Consider the following 14644-nt stretch of genomic DNA (forward strand, 5'->3'; position numbering starts at 1 on the left):
GAGTGAGAAAGCACCTGAAACACCTTCTGGTCTAGAAGAATTGAGATGGCCACATTTAAATCATTTTACATGCAGTGATCCATGTGGAAAATTAATTGGCACTTACACTGTATCACCACATGTAAAGTGTTTTCTATCCATCAATCTTGATTCTCTCCAATCAAAAGGTATTTTTGGGTGCCACTTGGAAAGGCAGTTTTCTGTGTCTGTCATTGCCTTAGGTAGGGGCACTGTGTAATTAAGTACCAGGTTTCCCAGTGTCAGGTTTGTCACTTTGCCACTAATAGCCCAACATTTTGCTCTGTCCTAATCCACAATCACACAGTCCTTTCTTACAGTATTGCGTGTGACCTTTATCCATTTCTGTTAATTGGTCTCTTTAGTTCTCATATGTCATCTGCCAGTGATACACCAGATTGAAGTGACATTTAAGGATATTTCTGTTGCAACCTGCTCCCATGCCACCATGCACAGTGTGTGCAACAGGCGCAGTAACACAGAGAAACTCTGCTTTGAATAGCAGAATACAGCAGCTCCCTGCAGCACCATTTGGCTAACTGAGCTTAATGTTTAATTAAAAAGAATTGGCGTGTGGGCTCTGCACCTAGGTGTGGATTGAAAATTGGGGTGTAGGTTCAGAGTGCTGGGTTGGCAGGCACAAGGCAGCCCTATCCTTATCAGGTAGGAAGTGAGTAGAGGCCTCTGTTGTGGCCTATACCCACTGGTGCTCACTTCTGCCCAGCACAATGTAAATTACCCCCTTAGGGTTGTAATTAACAACCAGTCTCAAGTCAAAAAAGTGATAACTGAGAAATAGAAATAGGTTTGAAGAGCTCCTTGTGACACAGCTGGGTTGCGGTTGTGTGACCACCCCCTTAAAGGAACAGTAACACCAAAAAATGAAAGAGCTTTAAAGTAATAAAAATATAATGCACTGTTGCCCTGCACTGGTAAAACTGGTGTGTTTGCTACAGTAACACTACTATAATTTATATAATAAGCTGCTGTGTAGGCACGGGGCAGCCATTCAAGCTGGAAAAAAGGAGAAAAGGCACAGGTTACATAGCAGATAACAGATAAGCTCTGTAGAATACAATAGTGTTTTTATCTGTTATCTGCTATGTGCCTGTGCCTTTTCTCCTTTGAATGGCTGCCTCCATGGCTACATAGCAGCTTATTTATATAAATTATAGTAGACTTTCTGAAGTAAACACACAACTTTTACCAGTGCAGGGCAGCAGCACATTATATTTTAGTTACTTTTATACACTTTCATTTTTTGGTGTTACTGTTCCTTTAAGATCTCTATGTACAGTATATCCTAATCTACCATTGTACTTTCTGCTGTATGTCTGATTAACTGAATTGATGAAGCTTAGAGTTCTGCCAAGCCTGTTTGAGTGCTTAATGCCTTGTTTGTTGGTGTCTGAAGATGTCTTTTAGTACTCAGCATTTTGCAGCATGTCTTACAGTACTATTAAACTGGCTAATTTGGTCAATTATTGCAATGCCTTTCCCTTTGTTCCATACAATGCCCTGTCTCCACTGGCAGAGTTCCGCTTGACTAAAGGCCTATGTGAAGTGGAAAAGGACTAATTAACAAATTAAAAAAAACAAAAGTATAAAAGTATACAGAGGCAAAATCACACATTGCTCTTAAAGATTCGGTGCAGCCATGAATCCACAATTAATTTTTTTCCAGTATCAAAGAGACAAATGTGTGCTGGAATGGAATGTTTAGTAAGACAATGCAAAAGCATAATCGTTGTGTACAGAAATTTTCCAATGCACTTTTTTCCTCCCCCTTTAGATGCTTTAATAATGTTTCCTCTCTAAACACGAAATGCTTCTTTAATTTTAAATCAATCCACTCACTCATGCAAACATTACAGTTTCCCCCCTTCAGCACACATAGACACATGGATGGCATCCAGAGGGATAGCCGCACATTGACTGACATCTGCCAGCAACATCTGTGCACTTTTTGTTAAAATCCAAGGTTTACACATTATCAGATGTCTGGATACTTAGCCTACTTTCTGCTTTTCTCGAGGATCCATGAACCATAGTTGGAAATGCCTTGCAATTATGTGCCGCAGAACAGGGGCATCATTGAGAATTGTAATGTAGACACATTATAATTTGGTAATGTGGGAAAAAGTAAATGTTGGTACCTCAACCACAATATGGCAGTAGAAATCTGTACCAGGTATTTTAAACTATAGTAGCCAATCAGCAGGCAGCATTTACTGGTTGTCTGAAAGAAAACATCTGATTGGTTGCTATGGGTTACTAATGCTGTTCTGAAGTTTACATATTTTATTACAAAACCTATGTGTTTCTAAAAAATATATACATAATGAGTGAAATTTAATTGTATTTGTAAAATTGGGTTTATTTTGGTTATCATCAACCACAACTGCAATGCCAAACAATACAGCCCTCTTGAAGCTAACTATAAGATGGTCCTGACCTTACCTGCCATTAAGCTTTAGTACAGTATACTGGAGATCCCTGACACAGAAGGCAAGGAAGAGGAAAGGGCGTCATGGGGGACTAAAAAGAACAAAGCAGCTCCAGGAGGGCGCACTAAGGACAAAAGAGCGAGAGAAGAAGGGAAACTGGAAACTAGAACTAAAATAATCCAGAACCCAACAAAAGTGACACTGGGGTAGGACAAGGGAAAGGGGAGTTACATAAACTAAGAGTGGGTAACTAAATCTCTATTCTAATGTTAGAATAGTATTAGTTATGTTAAAGTATAGTGTTGGTATCGTATTACTCTTTTATAGAGCCATTTCTTGTTTCCTAGCTGTACTGTTATATAACTATTGCATAAGGCCATATTTCTTACTCGTGGCTATTATAAGCTTGTAAAAGGCATTGGAGAGAGAAGGCGAGAATCACTGCAATATGACATGCATCATGGTTTGCCTGGCATTTCTGATTCATTGACTGGTTGCATGTACTATATATAGCCAGAAGCAAACTGATATGAGTTGCCAGTATGGATTCATCCTAATAAAGACATATGTCTCTCTAAAGCAGTAATGCACAACCGTTGGCTTGGGAGAAACATGTTGCTCCCGACCCCTTAGATGTTGCTCCCAGTGGCTTCAAAGCTGGTGCTTATTTTTGAATTTTTGGCTTAGAAGTTAGTTTTGGTTGCACAAAAATCAGATGTACTGCCAAACAGAGCCTCCTGTAGGCTGTCAGTCCATACACAGGCTATCAAATAGCCAATCACACATTTGGCACTTTTTTCATGCTGGTTGTTCCCCAGTGCTTTTTACATTTGAATGTAGCTCACAGGTAAAAATGGTTGAGGACCCCTACTCCCAGGGCCGGTCCTAGGCTGATTGGACTGATTGGACCCAATCGGGCCCTGCGCTGCATTGACAAACAGCAGCTTTTACTCCCCCCTCCCTTCCCTTCCCCAGACATTGAAGCTCATATCTCCCCCGCTGAGTTATTTTGAAAAAAAAAAAAACTGTGCAAGGACTTATCTATCTACACGAGAGGAGAACTCCTTCACAGGGGGCTGTGATGCAATGCGATTGGACAGTTTGCACAGAATTTGAACCGCTGCGCTCACCATCTTAAGGCAGACCCGCACGCCCAGCCCCCTGTGAAGGAGTTCGCCTCTCGTGTAGAAAAGATAAGTCCGTGCACAGTTTTTTTTTTTTCAAAAATAACTCAGCGGGGAGAAATGAGCTTCAGTGTCTATGGAAGGGAGCGGTGAGTTTGTCAATGCAGCGCGTGGGCCCTTATTTGGCATTGAGGACTGGTTCTATTAGTGGGTAAGGACAATGGCACCCATAGCACCATTTCCACCTTAACTGCAGGACAATGCAGGAGTTGGAATTTTCCAGTGATTATGCTATATTGCTGCTTATAGTACTTTCCATGAGCCATTTCCCATGCTCCTTGATTAAAAGTAGCACAATTCAGCAGGAACAGCCCCCTAAGTTTGCTCATAGCCTGTACAGAGAGATACCATAAAACTATGGGCAGCATGGGGATTCCCCTGTACAAAGCACAATTCATCAGGAACAGCCCCCTAAGTTTGCTCATAGCCTGTACAGAGAAATACCATAAAACTATGGGCAGCATAGGGATTTCCCTGTACTAAGCACAATTCAGCAGGAACAGTCCCCCTAACTTTGCTCCATATGATGGCTACACAAAAGCTGGTCAGTGCTGCTCTGTTCTGCTAGTGTTGGGTGAGTCAGGGAATGGGAGTACACTGTAGGGCAAATTGCATTCTTTTCATGGGCATGGCAACAATTTTTTTTGTCACACTACGTGCGGCAGAGCTTTTTGTCCCTATTCACATTTTTCAAATGTTGGGATGTGTGCCTGTATTAAGCACAATCCAGCAGGAACAGCCTGAAAAACTATAAAACTATGGCAGCATAGGGATTCCCCTGTACTAAGCATAGTTCACAATGTACTAAGGGGCCCCCTGCAAAAATAGTTCCAATTGGGCCCCGCAGTTGGTAAGACTGGCCCTGTCTGCTCTAAAATACATATAGGTGGCTTAAGCTTTATTAATGCAATAACATTCACTAGTGAGCATGCTGCATACCAGCTCCACATCGGTCATCTTGCTGTTACATAAAGAGATAACTGTACAAACTTATGAGGAGTAAAGGCATAATGCTGTTTAGTTAAGTACCAGAAAGTCGGGACTCATTTATAAACACTAGGCAAATTTATACCTATGCAGTAATCCATAGTAACTTGTATAATCCATAGTAACTAACTGAAAAGTCAGGGAAAGTAGCATGAAACTCAGCAAAGGGACGGGAGTAAGTCCTGGAAGGGACCGAGTCCCAGTGGATGTGCCACACTGGCTGCTACAGTAGCATAGGGCCAGTTCTTTTGGAAAAATGAGCAGGGTGAGACCAGGGCATGCATAGGGAGGCATTTGGGGCCCCATCATTTTTAAAGGCAGTTCTGCTCAATAGACAAAAGTATCCTCCCAATGTCTTCTGGTTCTGATTATGCCTTGGGACTGTGCCCGTTATTGCTTAAATTGTCTGTATCATTTGACATTTTTTTACAATTATGTAATTTTAAGTAAACAAGCTTTTTACCTTTTTTGTACTAAAGTAACTTTGCTAGGAAACCATAGGAGAGTTTTGGGATTATGTATTATGTAGTGATTTGTATCAGGCTGTCTGGCTCAGGCTTATAACCAGGATATTTTTGATGCTATCATGTAGCGATCATTAAATGAACTTGAGATGTTAGTGTGGTGAATCTCATTTTATACTCGAGAGGCACAGCCAGAAAAATACACCAAAGAGAAACTGCCTGTGAAATTCAAGGAGACATTTTCTCAATTCTATTATATCCAGCGGCAAGTCATTCCTAGAGAAAGTATGAGCCGAGAGAGGGTGGCAGAACATTCAGTGAACCTTTTTATGGCAGGTGCAATGAAATAAAGAGATATGAATGGCCTGTGTATTGTAGGATGTACTGTGCTTAGAGAAGATGTACGGCGCACTGCAGGCCACATTTGCCAAGTTTATGTTGGCACCACTGGGCTAACGTGTATCATATTATAAGGGATATACAAGGAAAAATACAATTCCCATTCATCAGTGGGGCTTAGCTTTCATTTGTTTGCTCAAAATTAGACAAAAAGGTATAAAGTAATCCACTTTTACTCAAAACCTTACTTCTCTGAATATTTACAATTACAGCCTGTATGTACAGTCATAGACTAGGGTTGGTAACAGATAGTAAATGATAAACAAATAAATGGATAGATAATAAATAACAATGTGTTGGGATTGCTCCTGGTACTTCAGTGTATGGGGAATGCTCCTGCTAAAGCAAACAATATAAAAGCTTGCACTCATTTCTATAAAGGGATTTAAAGGAGTCACATAGCATAATTGCCCCCCCCCCCACACTAATCTTGTAGGCAATAATGAATAACAAATGTGAAAGCATTGGGATAAAAATAATTGTTATCAATAAAAATGGCCCCTTTATTAGGGCTTCCCATAGATTCACTCTGGTTCCTGTCCATGGGCATATCCTAATGGTCCTTGCCAGAAGCGCAGTAGCCAATCACAGACCTGCAGTTAAACAAGCAAAGACATGCTTAAGATCCCTGTCAGGTCAGCCTAGCTGCTGATTGGTTCCTTTCCTACAGTTCAGTGTGCTGAACAAAAAATGGAACAGATGGGTGGGTAGGGTTTTTCAATTTTTCAATAAATAAGCCCAAAACACAACATTTTTCAGCACATAAATGTAGAGAAGTACAATGCTCTGGCACATTTATTTTTTTTTTTACACAATATGTCCCCTTAAAAAACTGTTGCTCAATTCACACTCATTTGTTACTGGAGAACAAATCGCAACATATTAAACATATTAGCAAGGGTTAAAGCATGCTGGAAGCTGTAGCCTTCAATTTCAGGTTTGCTAGATAAAACTTTTCCTCAAGGCACAGTGACCAAATTAAAAATGCAAAGGATTCTGCCAATGACAATTGCACTTGATCTTTATATATCATGTTATTTGTTCCTACAACTGGAGCTGGAAGCATTAAACACAGTTTTTCTATCACAGACCAACTAAATAGCAATTTGGCCTCTCTCCTCATGTCAAATTATAGTGTTATAAAGGAAGCCAGATTCATACAAAATTCTACATTTGGAAGGTAACAGCAAGATGACATAGTGCTAGTAATTTCTCTTGCATCTGTAATTATGTTTTGGTCACCCTCTTTAGAGAACCAGGGGGTGTAGTGGGATAATTTTATGGGGTATTTAGATCAGTTTTAATGAAAATAAACAGGAAAGGAGTGGTCTGTGTGCTCTATAATCTATATCTGATCTGATAGTGGTCTAAAGTATATACTTTAGACCAGTATCAGATCTCATATTTTTATTATCAAAAGTAGTAATAGTAACAGATTTATTTTGTACTGACATTTACAGTAGTAACTACTATTGTGTCCAGTACAAACATATTCTTAGTCTACATAGTCTGTTCCTACTACAACCCTAAGGCCTCTAACACATAGGGGAAGCTTCCTGCCTTCCCTTTTGTTAGATCTTTCAGGTATTCCACCGTAGGGAAACCCAGGAAGAAAAAACCCAGTAATTACCAATTAGGTTGTACTCACGCTGCCATTGGGAAACCCCAGTTAGGAAGAATCAAGTTGAGCAGTGAGTACAACCTCAATAAAAAAAAGTCTGTGTTTCTTCATGCAGTTGTTTGTGATGGAACGCATGAAAGTTCCACAGCAAGGAACAGCATTAACACCTGTCTCTTAAAGGAGAAGGAAAGGCTAATAAAGAGTTAATCTCAAGCTGCAGGCATACCTTCAGTTGTCTCAATACTGCCCTTAAGTCTCCCCATATTTCACGTGTTCAGAAGATCTGAAGCCAAACAGGAAGAAAAAATGCTGAGCTTGGTAAAGAGGATTCCCATAATGCATCGCTCCTGCTCAGACCCTACGACCAGGACACTGTAGGCGGCACATGCGCATTACTGACACGCTCCCCTCCTCTCCCCTACCCAGGCCCCTGTGAGCGCGCACACAGGCACAGAGGACACAGAAGCACAGAACAAGCAGGGAAGCACAGAGCGACTAGGCGAGTGATGTGGGGAGTGGGGGGGGTGGTGGTGCTGCGAGCGGGTTGGGGGTGTTAGAGGAGCTGGGGGGAAATCCAACATGGCGGCCACGACAGAGTGCAAAGAGAGGAAAATTAGAAGGCACATTTTGGGAGAAGGGAGGATTATTTTAAAAAAAAAAAAGCGATCTGCTACAGGCAAGGGGGCTCTACAATATATTAAGGGCTATAGTAGAAGCCTTTGGGCTTGAGCATTTGGCATTGAACACTGATCCTTTAGAGTGTAAGCTCTTGTGAGCAGGCCCCCTGTTCCCATTTTTATTCTGTAACCCTTATTTGTTATATTATTGTACTGTTTGTTATAAATTAATTTAAAACGCTGTGTAACTTTCTGGCACTACATAAATGATGATCCACCTAGTAAATGATTTGGCATTTCTGTCTTATTGTTTTTTATTTTAAGTAAAGTCTTATCTGTGGTTTCTATATATTTATTTTTTTATTATCTATCTACACACAAGGAGCAAAACAATAATTACTCTTAAAACCAACTGCATCACATTAAAAAAACAGATTTTTCTCCATCAACTCTAGAAAGGTGTTTTTTAACTGTAAGATACAGACTTCATGAAGAGACCTAAAAAAAAAAACCACACCCTACAATCTTGCTCCACTATAAACAGAAATAAGAAATCTTACATATTCTGATTGTGATAAGGAGATACACTGTTGTGAGCCAAGACTGATCCAACTATCATTGCTGTATAAATGACTGTATAGTTTGTGGCTAAATGGGAATTACAGTATATAAGTGCAGGTTTGTACATGGTGGCAAAACAGCATTAATCTTAGATTTTCTAATATGTGCAGGGCTGAATAAAGGTACAAGGGGGCCCAGGGCAAAAATTTATCCTGCAACTGCTGCAAAAAGTTTGAAGTAGTGCTACACTTAAATAAACATCAAAATAATGTGGGAAAAAAAGAAAGATTCTGTATTTGCCAAAGTAGAAATGTACATGGCCCTGAAAAAACATTAACTGAACTATATAAACCAATGGGTAAACAAAATAAAAAGTGAAAACTTATTTTCTAAATGATGTAATAACAAAAATGCTGGGGATTGGCAATCTACTTACACTCTGAAATTACGGAATGGTGCTCCTATAGCAACAAGAGGTCCTCTGCACTCACCCGTTATCAATATATTGAGATTCAACAAATTGAGAATCTGTGCCCCAAATTTCTCTTCTTTTTCTTTTCTATTTTTCCAAATGAAGTGTTGTAGAGCTCTCCCAGTGGCCTGCAAGTGCAGAGGGTTATAGCAGATGAAGGTCTGATGGTGGGCCCTAGGCAAATTTCCCTTTTGCCCTTACTATAAACTATGACTACAATGCGCTGACATATTTTACTTGACAGTAGGTGTTCTCTTTGTGATCTCAAATGAGGGAAACCCAGAAGATTATATATATATATATATATATATATATATATATTATATATATATATATAGGTTAAGGTCCATTGCAGTCTTCCTCTTAAGAAAGTACCTATATCAGAAGTTAGATTGGTCACATCCTGTTCATAGGTGCTTTAAGCCGAATAACAGTATACTCACAAGATAGAACTTTTCTTTTGGTCAGTACTAACCCTTCCCCTCATTCCCCAGTAGCGCAGAGAGCTAATTAATGAAACTCTGCTTTAAATAGACCGGGTGGAAAATCTTTTAAATTAAACTAATTTAACTGAGATTATTCTAGGCAAACTGTTGTCTAAACAAGTTCTGACAAATCCCCCCCTATTATTTAAAGATATAATCGTATTTCCATTTGAGCTACTCTGGCCATTTCATTATACTAGGAAGTACCATCTCTGGAGGGAAATGCAAGGAAGAATAATAAATGGTTGTTGCTGTGTATTCATTTGCTTCAAAGCGTGAATAAAATATGGTTTGCTGATTGAAATTCTGCTTTGCTTTGCTAAGAATTGCCTAGTCATGAATCAGATGCTACAGATTAAAGGAAGTGCCGAGACTGATTTGTCATCCTTTAATTAGTCTCGGTAATGAGGCCCTATTTTAGGAGAAAAACTTAATTTAATGGTCTTGATATTGAGTGACCTTGATAAGGTGAATGCGCCGGAAATACAAATGAAGAAAACTATTCCTGGCACACAGTCCGGTCAGTGACAGAAAGTACCTCTAAATGGATTCCTTTTGCAGGCCAACACTAAAGTATGCAGCAGGCCGGGAGTCAGGTTTTGTTGTAGCGTTTGGGAGGTGGAATAATGGATTGTTCATTTACCCAAGCACTCTTGAGTTTATGACCCAAGCTCTTCATTTTCCTTTCATCAGACCAAGAGCATGTTTGTTAAATTGGTGATGAAATGTAAATAAGCTTTGAATATACAAGAGGAATAATCACATTAGGAGTATCATTTTTCACCAGTTCATGTCCCAAATGAGCCTTTCTTATATTTTCTATTAATGAATCATTCTAATAAATGCTAAATTTGATTGCAGCAGGGAAATAACATATTAAAGGGGCACTAGCATCATATTTTCCTGCAGCACCGGCCTTGGTTCACGGACACACTTATAGTTTTTGTGGTAATACTCTGTACATGTCCCTTCCATAGAGTATGCTATTGCTGGCCCAGTTCATACCCACACTGATATTCTTCTGTACAGTAATAGATTATAACAAAATACAATTAGGGTTGTCACCTGTCCGGCTATGCAGGGGCTTTCTGGTTCAAAACTGCCTACATGGATTTCTGAAATGGACAGGACTCTGCAATGATTGAGTCGGCAGTCAGCCAATCACAGGCTGCTGTGTGATAACCCTACCTTCTGATATCTAATGCCAGCCCCTAAATCTCATAATTCTGCCCGCAACGTAATCAGATCAGCCCCTCATGTCCTGCATGGACTTTCAATAAAACAAAGTTTGCAACCCTAAATACAAGGGTTATAGGGGAGCAAATTTGTTGTTGAGCTTTAGTTCCCCTTTAAGTCTCTCACTTGCTTTATTCAGTGCCTCCCTCTCATTAAAATGGTCTCCAGAGTGTACTGATGTACATGGTTTATATAAATAGCTAGTGGAACTGTTTATTATAGTGTTGTTAAATAATTCTTCGAACTAGTAGGGCAAAGATTGAGATTTTCAATAATGCCTTAGCTACGCATGCTTTATGAAGTCATAACACACAGAATGCAATGTCTTGGGACTTCTGTCTGACCTCGTTCTTAGGCATTCTGCAAGACAATATTCTCAAATGGCATAATTGCCCTGGAAACTATAATATTCATACTTCACTTAGCAGGCTTACATTGCAATGCACCTCACGTGAACCTTACCCAGCACACTTATGTTTATTGCCAAAGCAATGCATTTCACAAAAACTGGATGAAATGAGTTTCTTATAAATAAAATACATTTCATTAGTGGTATAATGTATTTTAAGACAATAAACAAGATGAAAAATGCCCTACAACTGCCCAGTGTTCTTTTTTGTCTTTACTTGCTACCTGTAGTTAGGCACAAGCGGGTATAGAGGTTGTATAGAGAGGTTTCTTCCTAAGCCATACTTAAGTTTTCATCGTTGCTCAGACATGAGGCGAAAAAATTTGCTTGGACTAATAAGAATTATAGCCTGGCATTTACTGATTCTGCCAGCTTGAGCCCTGTTTTACTACAATCCCAACACAACACCAGCCATCTGGTGTTTTCTCTTCAGCATTATTTATAAAGGTAGAATAAGGTATTGCACTAACACTTTAACTTGTAGAGTTAAACGTTTCATGATTGGCTGTCTTAGGTCAGTGATCCCAAACTCAGGAGCTCCCCAACCCCTTGGATGTTGCTCCCAGTGGCCTCAAAGCAGGTGCTTATTTTTGTATTTCTAGCTTGGAAGCAAGTTTTAGTTGCATACAAACCCATTGTAAAGCCAAACAAAGCCTTCTTTAGACTGCTAGTTCACATAAGGGCTGCCAAATAGCCAATCATAGCTCTTATTTGGCAGAAGAAAGACCTAGAGGTTGGTGGTTTCAACATGTACATTGATGAAAAACCAATGTGCTTCTTGAATTACTACATGCATAAGATAGTGAACACCTTATGCATCACAAACAATCATTAGATTTTTATTTAGTAATAAAGAATAGTAATCCCGGTCATGACCCTGGTTATGACAGGGCAGTGGTATACAGCAACACAGGTGCCTGCATATATATTTGTTTTTTTCCCAATCTACTCCTAATTTTTTTGTTCTTAATGACACAAAGTAAACCTTTTAAACTTAATACAAATACTGCTCAGTTGTCATCATGTATGGTATAGCACTGCTCCGTTCCTGGTTTATTGTTTCCACTTTTTTTGCAGACAAACTTTTTTTTATAATGTTGCTATCAACAAAATGCTTTATTCATATACAGATATGCTACCTGTATTACTGTCATCATTAGTGGCCATCTTAGTAAGCTGAATATGCAAAAATGCTCATTTAAATGGGGTTTATCTGACAAAATACTTATATTTTTGTATCTGCACAGATCCTATTAGGCACACACATGCATTTCCACTGTAACCATTAACATAACAAACACTGAGTTCCACTGAGATGAATAGAATATCAGGCATACATTATTTTTCTTAACAGCTGGTGGCTGCTGTTGATTACGTGGTAAAAAGCAACTTTAGTGTTTAGATGTGATGAGTTGTTCAAAATTAATTGCCTGAAACTGCACGAATGGTGATTTGCATTGCATAGCTTTTACTAAGATGATTTGCTTTTAGGTGATTATTTTTTTTTCTTCTAGGAAATTCTTTTAGATAACTGAATGATCTAAATGGCCAATCCTGTATAGTATCTAAACAGTACTAGGGGCCATGGATGGAACACTGTAGGTGGTGAATGACAGAGACAGGTCATCTAGTTAAGCATCTTAAGCTCTAATGAAGAGAAAGGATCACCTATCTGATCAGAAGGAAGAGTATCAGGATGGTGGGCAGTAGTAGAAGGCTAAGTAGCATGGGGACCCTTGTACTGTTTAACTATATATAATATATTAGAAACTGTGTGCCTTACTGACAAATAGAAAAACTATGCCAGCCCAGGGGCTGTGAATTAAGCTGTTACTGCATTCATACGCAAGCCACTTTGGACCTCTAGTTTATTCCATTCTAGATGTCCAACTGCAAGTTTCCCACTCTCTGAGAGTGTTCCCTAAAGGGCTAATTTGGGCATTACTTGGATACACCTAGTTAAAATCTTCTGCTGTAGGAATAAACTTGGCATTATTCTAAAGGATCATTGCTCTAAACAGCAAGGGGACCCATTTTTGGACTGCAACCCATAGATTAGGTGTCCTTGGGATGGAGGCATTCTTATGAAAACAGTGACTCCTAATGGTAGTCTCTTGATCTCAAGAAATTTGTAAGAAAAGCATTCACTTAGGGCCTTATTTACTATCTGCACAACCATAATGTAAGAATTCAAATTAAAATAAAGGATAGGAGGTGAAAAATAACATACCATTAGTGTATTGTAGACAACAGTAATTTAAGTAATTTATATAGCAGGCCCATTGCACGGACGGGCAAGAAGTGTACAAAAAACTAAAACCCATTTCATTAATAGATAAATCACTGTCATTCATTGCATGGGAAAAGAACACTTACAAACGTCAGTTTGGTCCATTAATCTCACTGCCCCATAATGCACGGAAATGGCACAAAAACACTTATCAGTAACAGATTAATCTCGCTTTCATTACTTGGCTAAAGATGCCCTCACTCACTCTCACACACACACAAGCCTATAAACTGCAAAGGGCTGCACATTGTTTATTACATGATTGCTAAATTGACATTTTAATGCATGAGTAATAAATACAGTAATAGATATATTACAGCATTACAGAGACAGGGGAAATGTAATATCCATCTTGTCCTATCACACAAGGTCTCAGTTTGCTGCTTGTGCTGTTTTCTGTGCATCATGAATAGGTCTTTCTCATTAATATCTTATGTTCTGCTGTCACTAATGTGGTCTGTTGGGAGTCCTACATGTTGTTTCCAAGGTTGTAATGGAATCCTTCATCTTAACCCATTCTTTGCATACTTGTTAATTGTTATGGCTCATGCAATACACACGCACTAAGGGCTCTGGCACACGGGGAGATTAGTCGCCCGCGACTAATCTCCCCGAGTTGCCATGACCCGCCATCCCACCGGCGAACATGTAAGTCGCCGGCGGGATGGCACACGCGGCGGCGCGATTTCCCGAAATCGCCGAAAAAGACTTGCGAGGCTTTTTTGCCGATTTCGTGAAATCGCGCCGCCGCGTGTGCCATCCCGCCGGCGACTTACATGTTCGCCGGTGGGATGGCGGGTCATGGCAACTCGGGGAGATTAGTCGCCCGCGAACAGGGAGTTTTGTCACGGGCGACTAATCTCCCTGTGTGCCAGAGCCCTAAAGGCATTTTGAATCAATTAGACATGCTAAATAGCTAGAACAACTACAATAGTATCTATCTATCATCTATCTATCTATCTATCATCTATCTATCTATCACAAGTGGCTTTTTGTGCAAAAAACATCTCCACTATACGCGTCATCACAAATATTCTGTTTCCGATCCTTTTTAAAGAAACTCGCAAACTCCCTCCACATATATTTCATTTTTGCCCAATGAGCTCTCTTATTTCTGCTCCCGTGTTTTTATTTTATTATTGTATATCTGTATTAATTTAACTTTCTGGGCCACCCACTAGATATAGTAGCGACTACATTGGTTCAAGTGCCCCTTGGATGTCAGGGACCCCATATTATGAGTAAATGGGTTTTATTACCCATAGTCATAGTTCCAAGAATATGAGGCTCCTCTTGCTATTGGTATACAAACTAGACACCGTTCCACTGATGGCTTGTTTGCCTTTAGAACTTCTATATCTCATTCTTCTTGGGATGCTGGAATGTAGCCTATGTTCCCAGCATTCTGGGAAACATATGGTGGCACAGAACTGAAAATAAGAAATGTCACCAAC

This window comes from Xenopus tropicalis, chromosome 8 (assembly GCF_000004195.4).
Source record: "Xenopus tropicalis strain Nigerian chromosome 8, UCB_Xtro_10.0, whole genome shotgun sequence".
Lineage (NCBI taxonomy): Eukaryota > Metazoa > Chordata > Amphibia > Anura > Pipidae > Xenopus > Xenopus tropicalis.